The 27,739-nt window shown below is 42.1% G+C and overlaps 1 protein-coding gene across 1 annotated transcript in view; it reads right to left on the bottom strand.

The window, feature by feature from the left end:
- LOC139462343 (secreted frizzled-related protein 1-like) overlaps positions 1-20,282 on the bottom strand; it is a 69,812-nt gene extending 49,530 nt beyond the window's left edge. Inside the window, exon 1 of the mRNA XM_071243997.1 lies at positions 20,011-20,282. The gene's annotated coding sequence lies outside the window, so the exon portion shown is untranslated. The remainder of the gene's footprint in view (positions 1-20,010) is intronic.
- Between the last annotated feature and the right edge of the window lie 7,457 nt (positions 20,283-27,739).

The following is a 27,739-nucleotide window of genomic DNA, read 5'->3' as shown; positions in this document are numbered from 1 at the left end:
CACTTATATAGCGACGTGCGTGTGTGTGTGTGGCTGCTTGTGCTAGTCCGGGCTGATGCCGATTTATAGCGCTAGCCCACTGAGATACCATGCTGCAGTTTAACATGAATACCCCACTCAGACACAGTATACTCCGACTCCGAGCCGACCAGTCCTTGTTTTAGCCCCTTACTCCCGATCGTCAGACAGGGTAACAACAAGTACCATCTTTTAACGTCTTCGATGACAGTTGATAGCGTGTCTTAGTACCTCGACGGCGTGAATCGTCGTTCAAATTTTTAATTCCTTGTTTGTCTATTTCAGAATCCATTATATAGAGTCCGCCGTCACAAAGCTGGAATATTGCCGAGAGCGGCGTTAAACAAAGAAAACAAACAACCATACAAACAAATAAACTGACAACGTCTGGTAGTAATGAGTATTTGTCAGCAATTTCTTTCTTACAACTAACAAATATATATATAAAATTGGATATGTTGACTCTCCTTTGTGTACTTTCTGTACAAATCAACCTGAAACTAGTATCCATGTGTTATATGATTGTGAACATGTAAGAAAGATTTGGGGGAAACTATACATTTGGATAAAAACCGTTGTGGAAGGAACCATTGATTTGAACAGGGAAAATGATTTCAGGGCAAACGTAACAACCCATTGAATATTGAACTTTTAATAACAAAACAAGTAATATGCAGACAATGTGGGAATAGATTAATGCCACATTTTGAACACATACACCAAGACATTATTAGTTATTACAATGTTACAAAGGTAATGTCATTTAACAAATTGTAACTATGCAAACTTCTTTAGTTTCTGGTCTTCTTTCTTCACTGTAATACACACTGATGCAGTCACATTGACTGTATAGGCAAGAATTTATATGTAGGAATATTTGTACACTTCTTGAATACCATGTACAACAATTGTATTGTTACAGACCTCCGTCATATAACTAGAATATTGCTGAGTGCGGTGTTAAACAACACACAAACAAACAACAAACAAACAGAACAATTTGTAAAGTGGTAAATGACAGCCCGTAACGCACGACCAATAAATTGAAGTGTGTGGAATGATACAGAAGTCATTGCGCACAGTTTTTTCTTTCTTGGTTCAAAGAAAGAAGCCAGCACTGAAATGGGTCATGTTTCTGTGGAAATATAAACCAAAAAAATAATTAAAAACTGCCAAAAGAGACTGTATATGTACATTTGTACGCGCCACCCCGGTGCAGCAGCATAGTTCACCTTCTCGCGAGCACCTGGTATCGTCACTACTTGATAGTGAATAATAAATACATGCATCTGATATAGTTGGAATTTTACATTGGATTGGGATTTTTGCAGAGATTTCTTATCCATTCATATAAGTTTCACCCATATGTTTCCCAATGGAATCTGTTTCGACGAATAATCGAGGCCGGATATTCTCTGGCGTTGACGTTATATTTCATGGAAATGGTGTCTCTTTTATTTACTTGTAATAGTCCTTTAGTGCAATTGTGTTTGTTTGTTTGTTTTTTAACGCCACACTCAGCAATTTTCCAGCTATATGAAGGCGGTCTGTAAATATTCGAGTCTGGACCTGACAATCCAGTGATAGACATCATGGGCACGCAATTGAGACACGATGACATGTTTCAACCAAGTCAGCAAGCCTGACCATCCGATCCCGTTAGTCGTTTTTTACAACAAGCCTAGTCGCCTTTTACGCCAATAGTGTAATTGTGCCTTAATTTGTACCCCCCAGTCTATGCAGGGGACAAGACTCTAAAAATAACATAATCAAAATGTCTTCGAAAATGTCCATGTGCAGATGTCAATGGTATATATCTCGTTAAATTGTTAATTACATAAGGCATCAGAGTCATGGGTGTATCTTGAATGAATATTGGGCTCAGGTCCAGAAACAAAAAAACACAAAACACTTCATCTTATTAACGTCAACTATGCTGAAAGATGACGATCATGAATGATAAAAGAGCACTACTACATCATTTCATACATATGTGTGCACCGTTTCTTAAATAGATCTTGAATGGTTTCTCCATTATTGTTTTGAAACGAAACGCGAGAGGGCATCCACTCGTTTGAATATACGCACTAATTTCGAACTGACGGTGTTGAGAACTAACTTGGTACAGCCTGAACATTCATTGTTGAACCGACCGCCTCCGTGGTCTAGTGGTAGAGCGTCCGCCCGGAGAGCGGAAGGTCCGGGTTTCGATCCCCGGCCGGGTCATACCAAAAGACGTTAAAAGATGGTACTTGTTGTTACCCTGTCTGGCGCTTGGCATTAAGGGGCTAAAACAAGGACCGGTCGGCTCGGAGTCAGTAAACTGTCTGAGTGGTGTATTCATGTTAAACTGCGGCATGGTATCTCAGTGAGCTAGCACTATAAATCATCATCAGTCCGGACTAGTACAAGCAGCCACACACACACACACACACACACACACGTATATGCACGTCGCTATATAAGTGCAATAATCTTGGACGCGACGTTAAACCCCATTTCGCCTCACATTGTTGAACCGTGTACAATGGTCCTGACGACTTCATAAACAGAAACATGAATTGTAATTGTTCAGTATATAAGACGTAATGTGAAAAGTATGCTGCCCAAGTTCAGCGGAAGTACCTTCTTGACAATGAACAAACATTCAAGATCGAAATGTGTTTTAGTCTTTGCTTCCCTGATAAAGCCTATCAATACGTTGTACTTCCCTAGAACATCTGTAGTCTTGATTGAAAGTTACAGTGACGTCAGCAGACGAAGCAGCCAGAAAGCTGGAAATGAGACGTCTGAAAAACCGTCTTAAATAGACGGCAGAAATCAGAGTACCAGACCGTAAGGAAGAAGAGAAAAGCAAAGAGGCTAAACTTGGCATGTCCCAAGCGTGGCTCATATATCTTCCCTCTGCCTTTGTAACTGAAATACATATACCATAGCTCTCTTCTCAGTGCTAACGCCGGAAAACCAAAGTGATTTGCTAAAAGATGACGAGTTACTTAAAAAAATGAAGACTTCGAAGAGGTGTGCGGCTGTAGTTTGTTTGTTTGTTGTTTAACGCCGCACTCAGCAGTATTACAGCTTTAAGACGGCGGTCTGTGAATAATCAAGTCTGGACCAGACAATCCAGTGATTGACATTGTGAACGACTCACACCGTCGGGGTACGAACAATCTCATTAAAATCAGATCTTAGTTCTCGCTACCGCAAAACAAAGATCTGAGGACATCCCATTACGGGTCACGTCAGACCGACCTTGTGCGAACTTTGAGCGACCAATGGAATGACCAATCAGAAGGCAGCTTTCTCGTGCATTACGGCACAAATTTCAAATTGGCGACTACGCTTCGAAGCATATTTTGTCAAATTCTCGATTACAAATTTGAAACCTGAACAAAAAAACATTCTGGAATGGCTGATAGATGGTCTAGATGGTAAAGATTCAGGTGTTAAACCCGTAACTATCGTTCGGAATACCCCATGTTAAAGTTTTCGAGATTGCATGATTAGATATCAAATCCGACTGTCACTTTCATAATCTGGTAAGCGACGCACTGATTAGTCTGATGAAAGGTCGTTCTGACGTGATCCCTAATGGGATGTCTTCAGATCTTCGTTTAGCGGTAGCGAGAACTAAGATCTGATTTGAATGAGATTGGGGTACGAAGACACACTAGCACCCAAGTCACCGAGTCTGACCACCGATCCCTTAAGTCGCCCCTCACGACCAGCATAGGTTGCTGGGGACCAATTCTAACACAAAATCCTCTGGGTGAAACTACCTGCAGTTCAATTCAACATTCACTCACTCATTCATTTCACGATACAATGAATCCTAATTTGTCCGAAAACACCGCCTTCCTGTTGATGACAGCCCGCACACGTGGTCTAGTGGTGGAGCGTCCGCCCGGAGAGCGGAAAATCCGGGGTTTAATCCCGGCTGCGTCGTACCAAAAGTGGATAAAAGACGGTACTTCTTGTTACAGTTCTAGGGACTTGGCATTAAGTGGCTAAAACAAGGACTGATCGGCTCGGAGTCAGTATACTGTGTCTGAGTGGGGTATTCATGTTAAAACTGCGGCATGGTATCTCAGTGGGCTAGCACTATAAATCGGCATTAATCCGGACTAATACAAGCAGCCACACACACCTTCATACACGTCGCAATATAAGTTTAACAATCTTGGACGCGGCGTCTAACCCCATTTCTCCTTTAGAGGAGCGACCATACATGGGTCTTGATGCATTACGTGTATCTCACATAATGTCTTAAGGCACCTCTTTTGTCATTCGTCACAACTCGCCCCTTTCCGTAACCTGCAAGAAGACTCGTCCCCCTATCGATGAATGTTATGTGCGAAAATACGACAAACCAATCAGAATGCGCGTACGATTTAAGTTCTTCGTCAATTTTTTTACATATATCTTGCATCTAAAAGTATACCCAAGACACAGTTAAATGTGTTCAATCATACTGTATAATTTCGCATGTCCTGATGTGCTTTAAATTGCATCTGAAATATAAATAATATATGGGGAAATATATGTGAACCATTGCGCAACGAGTTGACAACTGTTTTAGGTATGCCCGTTTGCGCTAAGACGGAACCCGGTTGCAAAAATGGCCACGAGAGGGGCACGAGTCGCTATTCGGCTTGTCCCGGAATAAGACGAGTTGGTCACGAATGCTCTTTCGGGCACCAGGTGTTTGAGAAACGGTTGATCACGCCCTTCCCAAAGGCAGCACGTGTCTAGTGTAAAGTCCGTGCGCAATACAGTTTCCATGAGTAAAAAGTGAGTTTTAACGCTGTTTTGAACAGTATTTCAGTAATGTTCAGTAAGCCCTTCAGCTTAATTGATATAGGAGTTCTCTAAATGTAGGTCTAAGACGGCCAGCCGGCATAATCAAGGCGAATCTAGGATTCGATCCAACACACGAAACATCACTCACGACATTGAGATATTTTAAGTTCTCCAGTGCGGCTTATGCAGAGAAAGTGCTGTCAACATCCCCACTCCGATTGTTCAATATGACGCGACCAATCACGTGATGCTCCGTGTAAACGTAGCGTCTATACCATCTTCCCGAGGCAAGGGAGTTAACTGACTTTAAAAATCCAGTTTCCACCCTTGCCGAATAAGGCTGGAATTCCTGGGCTCGATCGTAGCGCCAACAGTGGTTATTACGAGTTACGTCTCTTCTATGCCTCTCTCTCCTATGGACCAATCAGATTCCACCTCTCGTCTCTCTTGCATTTGCATCAAACAAAATGGCGGCGCCCGGTCAAGACGATCTGATCGATAATCAAGACCTATATTGTGATACAACGGGTCTGACATCGCGAAGTGCATCAATTCACGTGAGCACCTTGATTAAAAACACGAAAAGACTTGGAAAATATCTGTTGACAACGAGTTGGCGGTGCACATGTTTTGCACATCCTACAATCGACCGAAATCTGCCCGACAGTTTACTGACCGCATTTCGATTTTGTTGCGCGATTTTGATTGGACCATGCATAGACTCGTTAGTCCAGCCAAAATGTACTCCATAATACCAGCCTAGTTCGGAAAAGGTGGAAACTGGACTTTTATAGTGAGTTACCTCTCTTGCCTCGGAATGATGTGTCCACACATTCAGAATAAAGAAAATAGTAAATGAATAACTGGCGAAATGGACATTGCTCTAAGCCCCAAAAGCAGCCTGGATACTCACTATTATCGGTTACAAAGATAAAAATTTAAAAGTTTTGATTTGTCGAATTGCCAGAGGCAGTCACTACAGCGAGCGGGTTGGGATTAACAGCGCTTTGAACAATATTTCAGTTATTATATCACGGTGTGTCAGCTCAAAGTGGTGAGGTATTAGACGTTAATCATTTGGTGAAACTAATATCACTCATGATAGAGTGTTTACGTTATTTGCGGCAGTTGACAGTTCGACCGGGATCCTTGTACACTTCTATCCACCTTTATTCTTATTGAAATAGACCGTGAGGATTCCGGGGAAGAATATGTCTTCAGCAACCAATGCTTGCCGTAAAAGGCGACTATGCTTGTCGTAAGAGGCGACAAACGGGATCGGGTGGTCAGGCTCGCAGACTTGGTTGATGCACGTCAACGTATCCCTATTGCGCGGATCGATGCTGATGATGTCAATCACTGGATTGTCTGGTCCGATTAATTACAGACCGCCGTATTATAGCTGGATTATTGCTGAGTGCAGCGTTAAACAAGAAAGGAAGTCAACAGTTTAATTATTGCCCGTGAGTAGACGAATCTGAATGATTATATCTGACAAACGTTGTCAGCAAGGACACACATTGAAAGAAGCAGTTACCCATTAAAATCTTACCACCCCCAGTGCACAAGCATTGAGTGATGATCATCCAGCGACACATACTAATTAAAGTTTATCCTTATCACCGGATACCTACAGGTCTGTTCTGACGGGCAAGGGGTACCAAGGGCATATTTCGTCCTGGAAACCTCAAGGACGTATAATTAGAATCACAGTTCCATATCAGTTGTTTCGTAACTGTTTGTGCGCAAATTGGCACGGATTCTAGCAAATCATCTTACAGTGATATCATTTTTTACATTCATTGTACCTGCATTCAGACCTGGAGCGTTCTGGTATTTCAATTGCTTACGCCAAGACCACTATGAAGTAAGGAATCCATGTTTAAGTTCACATTCCGCATCTATTTGCCATTCTACATATGGGTAAATAATGATAAAAGACATGACTAGCTTCATGTTGTATGGGTAGATAACTATCCTGACTTTCACTCTGAATTTGTAGGAGTGCCCTATGCAATGAATCTTAGACAAACAACAGAATGCGCCACGTCAAATATTCCTACGATTTAACACGTCTGTTCCTCTCTTCCTGTGAACTTACCTTTGATCATTTTCTTTCCTGGACCCGTGTTCAAGGTTTGCCAAAACTTTGATCATAGACATAAGCGTTATTTGTGGCAGATACTAACCGAGCTCGGAGTCCCTATCTTTTTGATCTGACGCTTTCTAAACACGTGGCTAGTTCTTCTATCGTCTGGTTTTTTTTAACGAACTTACCTTGCTCAATTTAATCAAATATTAAAGAAACGCAGGAATTCGAAAGAAACTGTCCGTGAAAAAGTTCTCTGAAATGCAGAGATTGGCAAGATAGCTGCATTCTTCAGAGCTTCTGTACTTTGAATGTAAAGTGATTTATTTTACTGCTTTTCGAGTCATGTTCTTCCCTTTGAGATAACGCCATACCTCCCAAGGCTAAATGAATACATGTCAGAACACATGGTCAGATGGGAATGGGAGTCAGTGTAATTAAAATACGAGTCGGTTTACAGCATCTGTACTTAGGTTTACAGCGGATCAGGAATCACATGAAGATATGAACATTACGGATATCTGGAAAATAATAAGCTTATCCCGTTCCTTGGAAGTTAAAAGAGCTCTGCACTCTTTAACCACGAAAGGGTATATTTCTTTTGAGTAATTATCTTAAGGAGAGGGAACACTGCTTTTCGCTTGAACTGCAGCCAATCAAGTGGTGCCAGCTTATTCATCAAAACTCAATTTACTTAACTATGTCTATTTATCTATTTACACAGAAACATGGTAAAGTTGAACTTCACTATGTCGATAAGATGATTTGACATCATGTTTCCAACAGAACCCTTAACGGTCATTCCGCTTGTTTCAAGCAACTGAAAACTCGACACAAATTTGATTGTCTTCAGAACCTCTGGTAAATGAAGCGGCTGTTTTTTAACAGTTTCTTTTCGGTTTTCGTTTGTTTGTTTTTAATAATGTAATCTGGGGAAGAGTGTGAGGTACTTTGTGAAGTCAAAAGGCTTATACTTAATTTCAGAAACTTATAAGATAAACCTTTCATTAAACAAAAAACTAAATGTGTGTCTGAGGCTATGAACTTGTGTTTTGGATATCTGTGGTAACGTGTTTACTAGTTTCAACAATGAAACCATGTATGTCCGGACGGACCTTGTTTATCCGGTTCCCGTTGAATTTGACCGGATAAAGAAATTGGTATGTAATAATATCCACAGACGAAACCAAATGTAATTCGTTAGGAAAGACGCGTTCGGACAAATGGAGATCCATGGTATGATAAAATGGAGTGAGTGAACGGTGATTTAAACAGTACCCGGCAATATTCTAGTTACAACAGCCTGTAAATAATATGGATTAAACTAAGGTAATCTGGGTTAGAATTCGTTCACTGCAATCTATGCTTGTCTTAAGAGGCAACACAATGGATCCATTGGCCGTGTTCGGTGACTTGGCTGATAGGATGTCATTGTACCCCGACGGTGGATCGTTGTTCTTAAAATCAATCACTGGATTGTCTGGTCCAGATTCGATTATCCACAGGCAGACGTCATGCAGCTTGAATAGAATATTGCTGAATGTGGCGTCTAACAACAAACGCCTACACCCCTGGTCACACCAGTGGCCGACAGGGGAAGCAACCAGCGCCATCTTGCCACAAGGGAGGCAACCCAAGCCACTTGGTCAAACCAATGGCCGACAAGGGAAGCAACTCAAGGCATCTGGTCACCCAATGTGACCACCAGATTCCCATTTCAGTTACCCTAGTAAATAATTTAGTCTGGATGAAACAATTCAGTGTCTGACAACACGAGCATCGATCTGCGCAATTGGGATACGATGACACGCATCAACCTTGTCAGCGGGCCTGACTCTCAGATCTCGTTATTCGCTCTTCAAGACAATCACGTGGTTCTGTTGTTTGACCCGGAAGCCCCATGGTGGTTTCAAAACAGGAAACAAACAACAGATATTTAGAAATGATGAAAACATATTTGACTGTTATATGTTTCTTGAATGAATATTTCATCGGCTTGAAATATTATTTGTTCAAAATAATTATTGTCATCATTACATAAATTGACCGTGGTTCTGAATAGGTGCATTGGTAAGCAGCCATCTTTGTTACATTTGAGACACACACATTGAAGATATGTGGACTATGCCTGAATCTTATTAACCCACGGCTTCTTGAAAGGCTTTGCTATTAAAACTACACGTGGGTCCCATCACGGCGAGCATTCAAGAAAGAATATAAAGACGGAGTAATGTTTACTCTTGTAAGATGGGTCACGGTGACACCGCAGTGATAGCCAGATAAGCGAAAACAGGTGAAGCTGTATGAATAGGTCACTCAATTCTGTAACGATATCATGTACCGGTGATTATTATCATAATTCCTCGAGTCTAAACCTTAGGACATCTGAGGATTCTGGCATTTTGTTCTTCACCTCTTAAATAATGAATAAACAAATGAAATGTTAAACCCCCCTGAGTATTTATAGCACTACATGAACACAGATGTTTAAACATATCAATGGTGTCGGACAAAGTGAAGCAATCTCTCCGCTGTGAGGGCTTTGCTATAGATTGAATCATCTATGGTGGCTGACGACGCCCGCTCCTCCTCATGTGTATCGCCCCGTAAATATCTGGGTTGGAATTGGTCTTCACCAAACCTTGCTTGTCGTAAGAGGGGAGAAACGCGAACTGGTGGTCATGCTAGCTGAATTGGTTGATGCATGTCAGCGTATTGTGTAGATCGATGCCCATGATGTCAGACCTGTGAAGATCCAGGGTAGAATATGTCTTCAGCAACCCATGTTTGTCGTAAAAGGCGACTATACTTGTCGTAAGAGGCGACTAACGACTCTCTGACTTGATTAATGCATGTCATCGTATCCAAAATTGCATGGACCGATGCTCATGATGTTAATCACTGGATTGTCTGGTCCAGACTCGGTTATAGCTGGAATATTGCTGAGTGTGGCGTTAAACAAACAAATAAACAAACCATGATGTCAATCACTGGATTGTCTGCTCCAGACACAATTATTTACCAACCGCCGCAATACAGCTGGGGATGGTGGGGTACCCTTGTGGGTTTTGATGTCCCACATGGGTCGAATAAAGTGAAGTCCCTTTCTGGTGGGCCCTGTCTTGATATCGCCTGAATATTGCTAAAAGCCGCCGAAAAACATTCTCACCTACTCATATAGCTGGAAAACTGCTGAGTGTGGCGTTAAATAAAACACAATTCATGCATATCATGCATTACTTACGTGGATTCAGTAATTCGAACTGCCAACGTGGACTACTCACGTTACTATGCATGAATAATATGGTTTTCAATCAAAGTTTCACCATCAAAGGCCTGGTTAAGTCATCCTAGACGTTTTAATGGAGACATTCGGAGGAATTTACTAAATATGACACGTCGCTTGTCAACATGATGAGCGATGCAATGCTAGCTATGACCTTTACATGGAGCTCACACGCCTCCTTACTCACTGGCACGTTTTAATTAATATTGTGTGTGACGTGTGCCACCGGTAGAGCCGGAAATTCTTACCCTTTACGCGAACACCTGGTGTCACTGATTTACAGTGATCCATTCACATTTCCATCACTATTCTACCGTTGGCGCTCACGTGAGACGGATTATTGTCGGGCGTTGACTTTTTGAATTCTCATGAACTATCATCTCACTATTACAGCTGCTATCTACTGCTTCTGCTACCAGCATCATGCTGTCACTATTGATGCTGGTAGCAGAAGCAGCAACAATAGTGACGAGTGTTGCTGTTTCTGCTGCCAATATCATGCTATGCTGTCACTATTGTTGCTGCTTCTGCTGCCAGCATCATGCTGTCACTATTGTTGCTGCTTCTGCTACCAGCATCATGCTGTGACAAGTGTTGCTGTTTCTGCTACCAATATCATGCTATGCTGCCACTATTGTTGCTGCTTCTGATACCAGTATCATACTGTCACTATTGTTGCTGCTTCTGCTACCAGTATCATGCTGTCACTATTGATGCTGGTAGCAGAAGCAGCAACAATAGTGACGAGTGTTGCTGTTTCTGCTGCCAATATCATGCTATGCTGTCACTATTGTTGCTGCTTCTGCTGCCAGCATCATGCTGTCACTATTGTTGCTGCTTCTGCTACCAGCATCATGCTGTGACAAGTGTTGCTGTTTCTGCTACCAATATCATGCTATGCTGCCACTATTGTTGCTGCTTCTGATACCAGTATCATACTGTCACTATTGTTGCTGCTTCTGCTACCAGTATCATGCTGTCACTATTGTTGCTGCTTCTGCTACCAATATCATGCTATGCTGTCACTATTGTTCCTGCTTCTGCTGCCAGCATCATGCTGTCACTATTGTTGCTGCTTCTGCTACCAGCATCATGCTGTGACAAGTGTTCCTGTTTCTGCTACCAATATCATGCTGTCACTATTGTTGCTGCTTCTGCTACCAGTATCATGCTGTCACTATTGTTGCTGCTTCTGCTACCAGCATCACCCTATGCTGTCACTATTGTTGCTGCTTCTGCTACCAAAATCACGCTATGCTGTCACTATTGTTGCTGTTTCTGCTACCAGTATCATGCTGTCACTATTGTTGCTGCTTCTGCTACCAGCATCACGCTATGCTGTCACTATTGTTGCTGCTTCTGCTACCAGTATCATGCTATGCTGTCACTATTATTGCTGCTTCTGCTACCAGCATCATGCTGCCACTATTGTTGCTGCTTCTGCTACCAGCATTATGCTGTCACTATTGTTGCTGCTTCTGCTACCAGCATCATGCTGTGACAAGTGTTCCTGTTTCTGCTACCAATATCATGCTGTCACTATTGTTGCTGCTTCTGCTACCAGTATCATGCTGTCACTATTGTTGCTGCTTCTGCTACCAGCATCATACTGTCACTATTGTTGCTGCTTCTGCTACCAGTATCATACTGTCACTATTGTTGCTGCTTCTGCTACCAGTATCATGCTGTCACTATTGTTGCTGCTTCTGCTACCAGCATCACGCTATGCTGTCACTATTGTTGCTGCTTCTGCTACCAGCATCATGCTGTCACTATTGTTGCTGCTTCTGCTACCAGCATCATGCTGTCACTATTGTTGCTGCTTCTGCTACCAGTATCATACTGTCACTATTGTTGCTGCTTCTGCTACCAGCATCACGCTATGCTGTCACTATTGTTGCTGCTTCTGCTACCAGTATCATACTGTCACTATTGTTGCTGCTTCTGCTACCAGCATCACGCTATGCTGTCACTATTGTTGCTGCTTCTGCTACCAATATCATGCTATGCTGTCACTATTATTGCTGCTTCTGCTACCAGCATCATGCTGTCACTATTGTTGCTGCTTCTGCTACCAGCATCATGCTGTCACTATTGTTGCTGCTTCTGCTACCAGCATTATGCTGTCACTATTGTTGCTGCTTCTGCTACCAGTATCATGCTGCCACTATTGTTGCTGCTTCTGCTACCAATATCATGCTATGCTGTCACTATTGTTGCTGCTTCTGCTACCAGTATCATGCTGCCACTATTGTTGCTGCTTCTGCTACCAGTATCATGCTATGCTGTCACTATTGTTGCTGTTTCTACTACCAGTATCATGCTGTCACTATTGTTGCTGCTTCTGCTACCAGTATTATGCTATGCTGTCACTATTGTTCCTGCTTCTGCTACCAGCATTATGCTGTCACTATTGTTGCTGCTTCTGCTACCAGTATCATGCTGCCACTATTGTTGCTGCTTCTGCTACCAGCATCATGCTGTCATTATTGTTGCTGCTTCTGCTACCAGCATCATGCTGTGACAAGTGTTGCTGCTTCTGCTACCAATATCATGCTATGCTGTCACTATTGTTGCTGCTTCTGCTACCAGTATCATGCTGTCACTATTGTTGCTGCTTCTGCTACCAGTATTATGCTATGCTGTCACTATTGTTGCTGCTTCTGCTACCAGCATTATGCTGTGACAAGTGTTGCTGCTTCTGCTACCAATATCATGCTATGCTGTCACTATTGTTGCTGCTTCTGCTACCAGTATCATGCTGCCACTATTGTTGCTGCTTCTGCTACCAGCATCATGCTGTGACAAGTGTTGCTGTTTCTGCTACTAATATCATGCTATGCTGTCACTATTGTTGCTGCTTCTGCTACCAGTATCATGCTGCCACTATTGTTGCTGCTTCTGCTACCAGCATCATACTGTGACAAGTGTTGCTGTTTCTGCTACCAATATCATGCTATGCTGTCACTATTGTTGCTGCTTCTGCTACCAGTATCATGCTGCCACTATTGTTGCTGCTTCTGCTACCAGTATCATGCTATGCTGTCACTATTGTTGCTGCTTCTGCTACCAGCATCATGCTGTCACTATTGTTGCTGCTTCTGCTACCAGTATCATGCTATGCTGCCACTATTGTTGCTGCTTCTGCTACCAGTATCATGCTGCCACTATTGTTGCTGCTTCTGCTACCAGTATCATGCTATGCTGTCACTATTGTTGCTGCTTCTGCTACCAGCATCATGCTGTCACTATTGTTGCTGCTTCTGCTACCAGTATCATGCTATGCTGTCACTATTGTTGCTGCTTCTGCTACCAGTATCATGCTGTCACTATTGTTGCTGCTTCTGCTACCAGTATTATGCTATGCTGTCACTATTGTTGCTGCTTCTGCTACCAGCATCACGCTATGCTGTCACTATGGTTGCTGTTTCTGCTACCAGCATTACGCTGTCACTATTGTTGCTGCTTCTGCTACCAGCATTATGCTGTCACTATTGTTGCTGCTTCTGCTACCAGTATCATGCTGCCACTATTGTTGCTGCTTCTGCTACCAGTATCATGCTGTCACTATTGTTGCTGCTTCTGCTACCAGCATCATGCTGTCACTATTGTTGCTGCTTCTGCTACCAATATCATGCTGTCACTATTGTTGCTGCTTCTGCTACCAGCATTATGCTGTCACTATTGTTGCTGCTTCTGCTACCAATATCATGCTATGCTGTCACTATTGTTGCTGCTTCTGCTACCAGTATCATGCTGTCACTATTGTTGCTGCTTCTGCTACCAATATTATGCTATGCAGTCACTATTGTTGCTGTTTCTACTACCAATATCATGCTATGCTGTCACTATTGTTGCTGCTTCTGCTACCAGTATCATGCTGTCACTATTGTTGCTGCTTCTGCTACCAGCATTATGCTGTCACTATTGTTGCTGCTTCTGCTACCAATATCATGCTATGCTGTCACTATTGTTGCTGCTTCTGCTACCAGTATCATGCTGTCACTATTGTTGCTGCTTCTGCTACCAATATCATGCTATGCAGTCACTATTGTTGCTGTTTCTACTACCAATATTATGCTATGCTGTCACTATTGTTGCTGTTTCTACTACCAGTATCATGCTGCCACTATTGTTGCTGCTTCTGCTACCAGTATCATGCTGTCACTATTGTTGCTGTTTCTACTACCAATATTATGCTATGCTGTCACTATTGTTGCTGTTTCTACTACCAGTATCATGCTGTCACTATTGTTGCTGCTTCTGCTACCAGTATTATGCTACGCTGTCACTATTGTTGCTGCTTCTGCTACCAGTATCATGCTGTCACTATTGTTGCTGTCCTGCTACCAATATCATGGTATGCTGTCACTATTGTTGCTGTTTCTACTACCAATATTATGCTATGCTGTCACTATTGTTGCTGTTTCTACTACCAGTATCATGCTGTCACTATTGTTGCTGCTTCTGCTACCAGTATTATGCTATGCTGTCACTATTGTTGCTGCTTCTGCTACCAGCATTATGCTGTCACTATTGTTGCTGTTTCTACTACCAGTATCATGCTGTCACTATTGTTGCTGCTTCTGCTACCAGTATTATGCTATGCTGTCACTATTGTTGCTGCTTCTGCTACCAGCATTATGCTGTCACTATTGTTGCTGCTTCTGCTACCAGCATTATGCTGTCACTATTGTTGCTGCTTCTGCTACCAGCATCATGCTGTCACTATTGTTGCTGCTTCTGCTACCAGCATTATGCTGTCACTATTGTTGCTGCTTCTGCTACCAGCATTATGCTGTCGCTATTGTTGCTGCTTCTGCTGCCAATATCATACTGTCACTATTGTTGCTGCTTCTGCTACCAGCATTATGCTTCCACTATTGTTGCTGCTTCTGCTACCAGTGTTATGCTGTCACTATTGCTGCTGCTTCTGCTACCAGCATCATGCTTCACTATTGTTGCTGCCAATATTACTGCTGATAGTCATAATACTGCTGCTGCTTCTGCTACCGTTATTATCATGCTGTCAATATTACAGATGCTATTGATAACGCCGTTACTGCTACTTCCGCTATCGTTATTATCATGCTGCCAATATTGCAACTGCTTTTGATAGCACCATAACTGTTGCTTCCGATACCGTTATTAAGATGCTGCCGCTATTACTTCTGCTACTGGTGCCATCATTATTATTGCTGATTCTTCTTCCATGCTGTCTACATTACTGTTGGTACTGATACCACCATTCCTGCTGCTTCTTACACAGTTGTCGTTGTTACTACAATTGCCCTGCTACGACAGACGTCTCTTGTATCACTGCTTTCACTGATGATGGTTGTTGTCCTTATTGTTGTCATTATATTGCTGCTACCACTGATGCCACTAAACTATTACTGGTGCTGTTTCTACTAATGTAACCTGAATTGCTGTTGCAACTGATATCACTATATTACTAGTACTAATGGTGCCATTATGTCGCTATTGTTGGTTGTACTCATGAAATCATTATATTGCTGGTGGTTCTCAGGATATCACTTATATTACTGGTGGTTCCCTGGATATCACTTACATTGCTGGTGGCTCCCAGGATATCACTTATATTACTGGTGGTTCACGTACCACTTGAATTACTTGTGGTTCTCGGGATATCACTTACATTACTGGTGGTTCACATATCACTTATATTACTGGTGGTTCACATATCACTTATATTACTGGTGGTTCACGTACCACTTGAATTACTTGTGGTTCTCGGGATATCACTTATATTACTGGTGGTTCACGTACCACTTAAATTACTTGTGGTTCTCGGGATATCACTTATATTACTGGTGGTTCACGTACCACTTGAATTACTTGTGGTTCTCGCGATATCACTTATATTGCTGGTGGTTCCCAGGATATCACTTATATTGCTGGTAGTTCCCAGGATATCACTTATATTGCTGGTGGTTCCCTGGATATCACTTATATTGCTGGTGGTTCCCTGGATATCACTTATATTGCTGGTGGTTCACGTATCACTTATATTGCTGGTGGTTCCCAAGATATCACTTATATTACTGGTGGTTCACGTACCACTTAAATTACTTGTGGTTCTCGGGATATCACTTATATTACTGGTGGTTCACATATCACTTATTTTACTGGTGGTTCACGTTCCACTTATATTGCTGGTGGTTCTCGCGATATCACTTATATTGCTGGTGGTTCACATATCACTTATATTACTGGTGGTTCACGTATCACTTATATTACTGGTGGTTCACATATGACTTATATTACTGGTGGTTCACGTATCACTTATATTACTGGTTGTTCATATATGACTTATATTACTGGTGGTTCACGTATCACTTATATTACTGGTGGTTCACGTATCACTTATATTACTGGTGGTTCACATATGACTTATATTACTTGTGGTTCACATATGACTTATATTACTGGTGGTTCACGTATCACTTATATTACTGGTGGTTCACATATGACTTATATTACTGGTGGTTCACGTATCACTTATATTACTGGTGGTTCACGTATCACTTATATTACTGGTTGTTCATATATCACTTATATTACTGGTGGTTCACGTATCACTTATATTACTGGTGGTTCACGTATCACTTGTATTACTGGTGGTTCACGTTCCACTTATATTACTGGTGGTTCACGTATCACTTGTATTACTGGTGGTTCACGTATCACTTATATTGCTGGTGGTTCTCAGGATATCACTTATATTACTGGTTGTTCATATATCACTTATATTACTGGTGGTTCACATATCACTTATATTACTGGTGGTTCACGTATCACATATATTACTGGTGGTTCACATATGACTTATATTACTAGTGGTTCACGTATCACTTATATTACTGGTTGTTCATATATCACTTATATTACTGGTGGTTCACGTATCACTTATATTACTAGTGGTTCACGTATCACTTGTATTACTGGTGGTTCACGTTCCACTTATATTACTGGTGGTTCACGTATCACTTATATTACTGGTGGTTTACATATCACTTATATTGCTGGTGGTTCTCAGGATATCACTTATATTACTTGTGGTTCACGGGATATCACTTACATTACTTATGGTTCACGTATCACTTATATTACTGGTGGTTCACGTATCACTTATATTACTGGTGGTTCACGTATCACTTATATTACTGGTGGTTCTCAGGATATCACTTATATTGCTGGTGGTTCTCAGGATATCACTTATATTACTTGTGGTTCACGTATCACTTATATTACTTATGGTTCACGTATCACTTATATTACTGGTGGTTCTCGGATATCACTTATATTGCTGGTGGTTCTCAGGATATCACTTATATTACTGGTGGTTCACGTATCACTTATATTACTTGTGGTTCACGTATCACTTATATTGCTGGTGGTTCTCATGATATCACTTATATTGCTGGTGGTTCTCAGGATATCACTTATATTACTGGTGGTTCACATATCACTTATATTACTGGTGGTTCACGTATCACTTATATTACTGGTGGTTCACATATCACTTATATTACTGGTGGTTCACGTATCACTTATATTACTGGTGGTTCACATATCACTTATATTGCTTGTGGTTCACATATCACTTATATTGCTGGTGGTTCACATATCACTTATATTACTGGTGGTTCAAATATCACTTATATTACTTGTGGTTCTCGGGATATCACTAATATTGTTGTGGGTTCTCACATCTTTTATATTGCTGGCGGTTCTCATATCACTTATATTGTTGCTTGTTCTCATGATATCACTTATATTTCTACTGATAACAAGAAATGCTGCGGCTGTTGATATAAATAAAAGTGTGTTACTGTGTCACTACTACTACTACTACTACTACTACTTTTGATACTGCTACTACTTTTGATACGAAAAATACTGCTTCTACTACTACTACTACTACTACTACTACTACTGCGGCTGCTGTTGCTGCCCCTACAACTACTACTACTACTACTACTACAACTACTACTACTATCACCACTGCAACTACTACAAACACTACTACTACTACTACTACTACTACTACTATTACTGCTACAACTACTACTACGTCTACTACTACTACTACTAGTACTACTACTACTGTGGCTGCTGTTGCTGCCCCTACAACTACTACTACTATCACCACTGCAACTACTACAAACACTACTACTACTACTTATACTACTACTATTACTACCTCTACTACTACTACTACTTCGGCTGCTGTTGTTGCCCCTACAACTACTACTACATTCACTGCAACTACCACAAACACTGTTACTACTACTACTACTGCTACTACTACTACTACTACTACTGTGGCTGCTGTTGCTGCCCCTACAACTACTACTATTACTGCAACTACTGCAAACACTGTTACTACTACTACTACTACTACTACTCTCACTGCTGACAACACAGCACTCATTCCCACCGACATTTTACTGCTACCACGTGCCCTACATTACACCATGCTTACGTAAACAAACCGCTGCCAGGACATCAACACTGGGCTTGTTGTTGTCACCACTCCCACCAACCCTGATCAGACTAATGCAATGATGCTGTTATTGTTGGTTTTTTTGCTGTTTTTGTACGTCGCAGTCAGCAATATTCCTGCTCTAACAGGTAAACCTGAATATAAGTCAGTCTGGTTCCAGACAAACTGTGACCGCCTCCGTGGTCTAGTGGTAGAGCGTCCGCCAGGAGAGCGGAAGGTCCGAGGTTCGATCCCCGACGTTAAAAGATGGCACTTGTTGTTACCCTGTCTGGCGCTCGGCATTAAGTGGCTAAAAATAGGACTGGTCGGTTCGGAGTCAGTATACTGTGTCTGAGTGGGGTATTCATGTTAAACTGCGGCATGGTATCTCAGTGAGCTAGCACTATAAATCGGACTAGTACAAGCACACACACGTACATGCACGTCGCTATATAAGTGCAATAATCTTGGACGCGACGTTAAACCCCATTTCACCTCACCTCCAGACAAACTAGTGTTTTTTTTAATGTTTGTTTGCTTGTTGTTTAACGTCACACTCAGCAATATTCCAGCTATGACAGATCAACCTGAATAGAAGTCAGTCTGGTTCCAGACAAATTAGTGGGATTTTTATGTTTGTTTGTTTGTTGATTGACGCCACACTCAACAATATTCCAGCTATATGACGGCGGTCTGTAAATAATCGCGTCTGGAACAGACAATCCAGTGATTGATGTCATGAGCATTGATCCACGCAATTGGGATACGATGACATGCATCAACAAAGTCAGCGAGTCTGACCTCCCGATCCCGTTAGTCGCCTCATACAAGCATGAGTTGCTGAAGACCAACTCTAACCAGGTTCTGGTTTATTTTATGATCAACGCCGCGCGTTGCCGGGGTACGATGACACGCAATTAACCAAGCCACCAAGCAGGACAACCTGATCCACTGAAGTAAGTCCTTCCAACTAATACACGTATTACCACATCATCCCCACTATTATAAATGCAAGCATCCACAGACATCACAATACATGTACCTCAAAATTTATGACCTCACGCGACATTATAACAAGTTTCGTTGAAAATTCATAACAACGATAAACATACAAATTCAACGCCTTGGTACTCTATGTTCAGGTTGCAACCCACGATTGAATAACCACATGGTACATATCGACAATCGTCGTGACAATGGCTACCCTCGCATATACCGAGTGACACTGGGGCTACAGCGCTAAACGATATAACATTCACACACACACAAGTTCCTTGAGGAGCAGTGATTAACGAAGAATTCACTTACCATCAATGGAAGGTTGGCATCGCCGCAAGAGGCGTACAAGTAGTGTGACCCAGAGTAAGGGTGTTCGCTCAGCAAAATTCTACACTACAGTTTATGACATAGAAAACATTTCTTCCGCTTGTCGTAAATTCAACGACAATACTCCCATATTTCCCAGCTCTCCGTTGCACTATTGTTTGGCTTATCTCAAGTTAAACACTGACTGCTGAGAGTACACACAGAATGCACAACTTGTGCACGTGTGGGGGCAGCTAGCGACCTCATCCAAATTAGTCTCGTGGAGAGGTGGTGACGAGACCCAAAGTTTGTAATGCATATTCTAGACATGTACCTTTCTCTACGATAGCACTAGCACTCAAGTGCGCATTTTAAAGGCACAATGCGAATCTGTCGAAAAGCGTTTAAACGTCTTGAAATTTTTAAACGTTCAGTGTCCTTTAGTACGGTCGAACTACTTGAAACGAGGTATTCCGTCCTCTATGATCCAATTATCCCCGTCTCCAGCTGCGTGTTCAATGACGTCTAAGGGACGGGAGCGGGCGCTAGGTATATCTCTGTCACCCAAGGGTTGTATCAAGGAGCTCATTGACAGATCACTTTATTTACCATATCTAAGCCCTAATACTGTGTCATGCTTCGACTACAAAAACATAATGCTTCTATTTACAAACGAGAAATTTCAATTTTACATTTTCAAAAGCAAAAGTGAAGAGGTCACTGGTATTCTCAATTGGGTGTGTTTCTCACAATGGTCAAGTAAAAACAGATAAAGCTTCTTAAATTGTAGTCCCCAGCCGTATGTGGAATGAGTGAGTGTTTGTTTGCTTGTTGTTTAACGCCGCACTCAGCAATACTCCAGCTATATGAGGGAGGTCTGTAAATAATCGAGTCTGGACCAGACAATCAAGTGATTGACAAAATGAGCATCGGTCCACGGAAATGGGATATGATGACATGCATAAGCCAAGTCCACCCAATCCAGTTAGTCGCCGCTTATGACTAGCATGGGTTGCTGAAGACCTATTCTAACCTGATTTTTCGCGGGTGGCGTGAGTGAGTGGTTTAACGCCGCGTGCACAGTACACAAAAATACATCATGACGGGTAAGCTTGACTGGGGAGCCGGGGTCATGCAGGTCATACACCGGATCCTGGCACAGCAAAGGAACACAACTATGCGCAAAGTGTTTCTGCCTTATCTCACTGGATCAGCATGTAGTTGTTTTCGTTTGTTGTTTAAGGACGCGCTCAGCAGTATTCCACCTATATGAAGGTGGTCTGTAAATTATTCACATTGGACCAGACAAACCAGTGATTGATATTATCAACAACGTCAACTGGGTATGATAGGTAACAGTCTGTTAATAGATACGATGCTCCTCGCATCAATTCCGAACCAGCCTTGCATTAAATGCCCTCGTCCACAAAGCTGACCTACTGATGCTGAACTACCTAGCATCTATCTATCCTCCACGGAGTCGACATTTCCAGCTTTATCTTAGAGACGTGGATACAACCAACAGCTGCAACGACGTCGGCGTTAAGGTCATAACAAAAATATCGGATATTAAGGACTGATTTAAACGATCTGCTGAAATTCGTAATATCCAAAGTCTAATTTACTTTAGAGGGGACGGTGAGGTAGCCGAGTGGTTAAAGCTTTCGCTCGTCGCGCCTAAGGCCCGGGTTCGATTCCCGATTACATGGCTAACATGCGTTAAGTCCATTTCTGGTGATATTGCTAAAGGCGGCGTATATCCTCACTCACTTTAATGCGGCTTTAATCTATGTACATATACCTGCAGTGTGTAACGGGTTAATAAATCTTCATATATGTCAAAACGCCACTTGTAATGAAACGAATCTTTCTGTCACTATGAAACGCAACAATGTTTCGTGTTGCCAAATTCACAGGTTAAGTTAGAAGGACACACCGACACTTGACGTTCTCCTCTGATTCAGCGGTCATACAGTCGAATTAGCAAGTTTTTTTTGTGACAGGCACAAATAGCTATATTTAACTATCAATTAACTTTGGTAAAATATCTCCCTACTCACTAGACTAATAACAAATAGCCTAATATTTGTCGAAACATTCGATTTATACATAAAAAGGCATTTCCTGCAGATAAACGAAATAACACACATGGTAAATATTTTTGCGCAAGACTATTTAGAGCAGATATAAAAGCAGGAATGTCTTTACTCTACTACACTGAGTTAATTATGCCCTCATGCTTCCGATCTATTACCTGATCGATACTATTTGAGACATACAGAACACGCACGCCCTCACATACACCCCCCTCTTGGTTCAAAAGAAAGGGATTGACACTTAATTGTCTATCAATGAGTTGCAGGGCGTGGAGTCACCCCCCAGATGACCTTCCTACCCGGTCAGTTCCTTGTAACCTCTTTGTTCGCGTAGAATAGGTCTTCAGCAACGCCTGCTTGCTGCAGCGAGTGAATATGGTTTTACGCCGCTTTTAGCAATATTCCAGCAATATCACGGCGGGGGACACCAGAAATGGGCTTCACAAATTGTACCCATGTCGGGAATCGAACCCAGGGTCTTCGGCGTGATGAGCGAACGCTTTAACCACTAAGCTACCCGACCGCTCGCTGACTTGGTTGATGCACGTCATCGTATCCCAATTACGTGGATCGATGATTATGATATCAATCACTGGTTTGTCTGGTCCAGACTCGATGATTTACAGACCGCTGTCATGTACCTGGAATATTGTGGGTTCGTCGTTAAACAACAACAAACAAACAGGTCAGACTGCCCCAAAACCTTTTGCGACAACTCGACATTGTGTTAGATCTGGTGTGGCAGTTTTTTTTAAGTTTCTGTCCATTCTGTGTCTGATGTAAGTGCATATCTCTTGCTCTGAAGTGTTTCTTAATATATGCAATGTCGTGTGCGGTTGTCTGATAAGCGATGTACACAAACAAACGTCTTGATCATCGCTTATGCAAAATATTAGGCAATCGGTTGTAGTTTTTAAAGCAGGACATTTTGAAACATCACATGTTCTGAATTAAATATTTCATCGGGATACGGGTATTTTATTTGGATAGAGTATAATGTTAAGAGGTTAAGCTTTAAGGAAAGAGATTCGAACTTTTTAAAAGGTACGACAAAGGGACGCAACTCTGCACACTTATGGCATTCATGTTCCCCGTGATTAAAAAAGACCCGCAAAATAGGGTTTCATAGCTAAACCAAAACGATTACGAGATACATACCTTTCATATAGCCAATTAATCGATGCTACCTTTGAAATATGTCCGAATTACCAAATACATAAGGCTTTCACATTTTTGGACCAAACGGAATACCATCGCATAAGATCAAAATTTTCTTGTGGGTCATTGAAGCAGACGACACGAACCACCCTGCACTTCCGTTCGACATGTCGCCATTCCATTGGTTAAAATTCTCATTAGGTAAAATAATATTTGATATTGATTCATAATTCCGATTTCATTTTAAATGAATTTTATCATGTTTAAGAAACTGTTTTCAATTTTTTCACATTGTACGCTGCAAAAAGAAAACAGCCAAATGCTTGCTGTAATGTGATGATTATTTTCATAACAGCCAGACAATGATTTGAAACAGCCCCCGAACAACCAGTAGACAAAACAAATTAGCTGCAACACGTGCATACGATCAAGTTCGTAAACATGCCATTCTATAACTATCAACACCAAAACTAGTGGCATATTATTGAAATATAGTCTTATGTCACGGTTATCGCATGGGAAAAATCATCCACTGAGATTCATAGTGTGATAAAAAACCGGGAAGTATGTTAAACTTACATGTGTTTTAAATTTTGAATTATGTTTGGGTCGTTCAACTGATATTGAAAAACATGTATTACATTTCCGCTAACTGTTCGACACGTCCGCTACCTGTTACTCACCATGGCAGTGAACATTCTGTCCAAATAAATTGAAAACTTGCTGAATGTTTATTCGGCATTTTATATATTTGACATCACAATAAGTTGTTTTTAAACTTAACCAGTGAAAGCTGCGACTTGTTAACTCCGGCTACAGGAACCAGTGGTTGTATTTACATTGGTAAGTGAAGAGAATGAGAGAGAGAGAGAGAGAGAGAGAGAGAGAGAGAGAGAGAGAGAGAGAGAGAGAGAGAGAGAGAGAGAGAGAGAGAGAGAGATGGTGTGTGCGAGAGAGAGACACGCACATACAGACACAGAGAGAGAAAAGAGATAAAAGACTTCATTATCCATAGGGATATTCATATTTCACAGTTGATTAGCACTAAAATATGAAAAGAGAAAGTATTTCATATTAAAATATGTACATAAGAAAATAAGACACTAACTAATATAACCACGAGTAAAAACATGTAGAGAGTTGAATGTGTGTATGTCTGACAGGAAGACACAGAGGGACAGAGAGAGAGAGAGAGAGAGAGTGTGTGTGTGTTTGTCTGTGTGTGAGAAAGAGAGGGAGACACACACAGATAGTGTGTGTCAGATAGTGAGAGAAAGACAGAGATAATTCGTATGTGTGAGTGAGTGAGTTGGGTTTAACGCCGCTTTTAACAGTATTCCAGTTATATCGCGGCGTGTCAGCTTAATGTGTGTGTGTGGGGTGGGGGTGGGGGGGGGGGGGGGGTGGGGGGGGGGGGATAGGGGGGGGGGGAGCCCGAAGTGATGCAAGTCTCAGACGTTTACCACTTTGATGAAACCCACGAGCACGGGTATGGTGCTGACAAACCTAGAAACATAATCGGGGCGAACTGGGATTCGAACCCACAATCATAGGTTTCTGGCGTGCCCAAGGGACGCAACTCTGCACAGTGAATCGCGGCGCCTGATACGACTGGGCCTCCCCTGCCCCCTCGTATGTGTGAGTGTGAGTGTGTTTGAGTAAGAGAGTGAGACAGAGAGAATGAGTGTGTAAGTGAGAGAGAGATAGAAAGAGAGCGGGAGCCGAGGAGAAAGATGCAAACAAAATCACGTAAAACATTGGCAACTCAATTCATTTTGTTATGCATTTTTGAGTGAACAAAGGCAGTGATTCCCCAATTGTATCAGTTCTTAATTCAATAAAGCCCAGCCTTGGCGCACAGAGCACTCGATAGTGGGCGAATTAGGACTGTACAGTAAACTACGGTTATAACAAACACGCTTATAACGAACTGACGGATATAACGAACTTACTTTTTGGTCCCGACTACTAGCTGTAGTCATGCTGTATATGTACTTATAACGAACTACGGTTATAACGAACTAACATTAGTAGTCCCTTTGAGTTCGTTATAACCTTAGTTTACTGTATTTGCGAAAGAATGGATAGCACATTCATCTTTTCAAGTAAAACGACGGATTTCTGTTTCCGCGGAAGGTTGTGACCTTGAGTGGGGAAACTTGCTGATGGTAAATTTCAGAGTGAGTGAGTGAGTGAGTTTGGTTTTACGCCGCTTTTAGCAATATTCCAGCAATATCACGGCGGGGAACACCAGAAATGGGCTTCACACATTGTACCCATGTCGGGAATCGAACCCGGGTCTTCGGCGTGACGAGCGAACGCTTTAACCACTAGGCTACCCGACCGCCCCGGTAAATTTCAGAAGCGGAGATGGAATTATTTATCGTAACACACGTTTGACACGTAAATAGGAAAGCATCAGAAAAACTTATGATAATCTGTTTGTTGAGAGGTATATTTTCTTTGTTTGTTGTTTAAAGCCACACTCAGCAATAATTCTGCTTTATGGGGCGGTCTGTAAATCATTAAGTCTGAGCTAGACAATCCAGTGATTGACAACATGAGCATCGATCTACACAGTTGGGATACCACATGCATCAACCACGTTAGCGATCCCGCTAGCCACCTCTTACGGCATGCATGGGTTGCTAAAGGCCAATTCTAGCCCGGCCTTCTCGAAAAGTGAGTGATTGAGTATTGTTTTACGCCGCTTTTAGCAACATTGCAGCAATATCACGGCGGGGGGCACCAGAAATGGGCTTCACACATTGTACCCATGTCGGGATTCGAACCCGGGTCTTCGACGTGACGAGCGAACGCTTTAACCACTTGGCTACCCGACAGCTCCTTCACGAAAATTGAGTGAGTGAGTATGGTTTTACACCGCTTTTAGCAACATTGCAGCAATATCACGGCGGGGAACACCAGAAATGGGCTTCACACATTGTACCCATGTCGGGATTCGAACCCGGGTCTTCGACGTGACGAGCGAACGCTTTAACCACTAGGCTACCCGCAGCTCCTTCACGAAAAGTCCGTATCAGCGAAACTTGACATCAAACAGGCGCCATGCTCAGTCGCCCTCGATTACAAGTCCCTATCAAACGACCACAAATGTGTTCACAGAAAGACGAAAAGACAAATCCAGGAGTGGACAAATTGAATTAAACACAGAACTACTTAAATGTAGTGCAGCAATTATAATCAACTTCAGTATGTACTCGGTCTATCCCCCTAATCTCAGCACGTATCCTCTTTAATGACCAAAAATATCAAACATAATGCTAGCATTTCCCGTATTTCAAATCATCGACTTAAAGTTTCTAACCTTCCAGAAAGCGAATGTCATTACGTTTGTGGAGATGTATCACTTTTATCTGTGAATCGTTAGCTATATCCAGTAAAATCCCACCAGGATTCGCCTACTATTACTCATTCAGAGATCAAAAAGCAAAACTTCCGCAGTCTCAATGAGATTAAGATATGATCATATTTACTAACGCTAATATCTATACATATCCATAGCGCATTGATGACTCCTCCTAATATAGATCTATATAAATTAGTAATCTCTTCTTAAATGTGAATCATAGTTAACTCAGTGAAGTAACTGCCCGCTGTATAGAAAAATTTAAAAAAATCATAAAGTTTCTCAATGGTGACATCAATGAGTATCTGAGTGGGTTGGGTCTAACGCCGCTTTGAAGAGCATTTCAGTTACATCACGGCGTGCCAGCTTGAGGTGAGGTGAAGGTGAAATGGGGTTTAACGTCGCGTCCAAGATTATTGCACTTATTTAGCGACGTGCATGCACTAGTCCGGACTGATGCCGATTTATAGTGCTAGCTCACTGAGATACCATGCCGCAGTTTAACATGAATACCCCACTCAGACACAGTATACTGACTCCGAGCTGACCAGTCCTTATTTTAGCCCCTTAATGCCAAACGCCAGACAGGGAAACAACAACTACCATCTATTAACGTCTTTTTGGTATGACGCGGTCGGGGATCGAACCCCGGACCTTCCGCTCCCCGGGCGGACGCTCTACCACTAGACCACGGAGGCGGTCCATGCCAGCTTGATGTCGGAGGAAAGCCTGAAGTGATGCAGGTCTTAGACCTGTACCACTTTGGCGAGGCCACGAGCACATGTGTGGTGTTGACAAACCTGGAAACATAATTGGGGCGAGGTGACATCAGTGACAAAAATGTTGTCCGATGCAATACCTTATTTTGTACCATATGTTCCCTTGTTTTTCAGTCCAACAATTGACTTGCCTTTGCATGTGTTTGTGACGGGTGCGACTGGTGTGGCAGGCAGGATACGCTCACCCTTTCGCGAACATCTGATATCGTAGCTATTATTGATTGGTTCCGGTGTTATCACTATTTGGTAGTGATGCATAAACACATGCTTATGATGTACAGTAAACTACGGTTATAACGAACTCAAAGGGATCACTAATTTAAGTTCGT

Source organism: Haliotis cracherodii, unplaced genomic scaffold, assembly GCF_022045235.1.
Source record: "Haliotis cracherodii isolate W230 unplaced genomic scaffold, xgHalCrac1.p SCAF_15, whole genome shotgun sequence".
Taxonomy (NCBI): domain Eukaryota; kingdom Metazoa; phylum Mollusca; class Gastropoda; order Lepetellida; family Haliotidae; genus Haliotis; species Haliotis cracherodii.
This window is presented reverse-complemented; position numbering and strand designations above follow the sequence as displayed.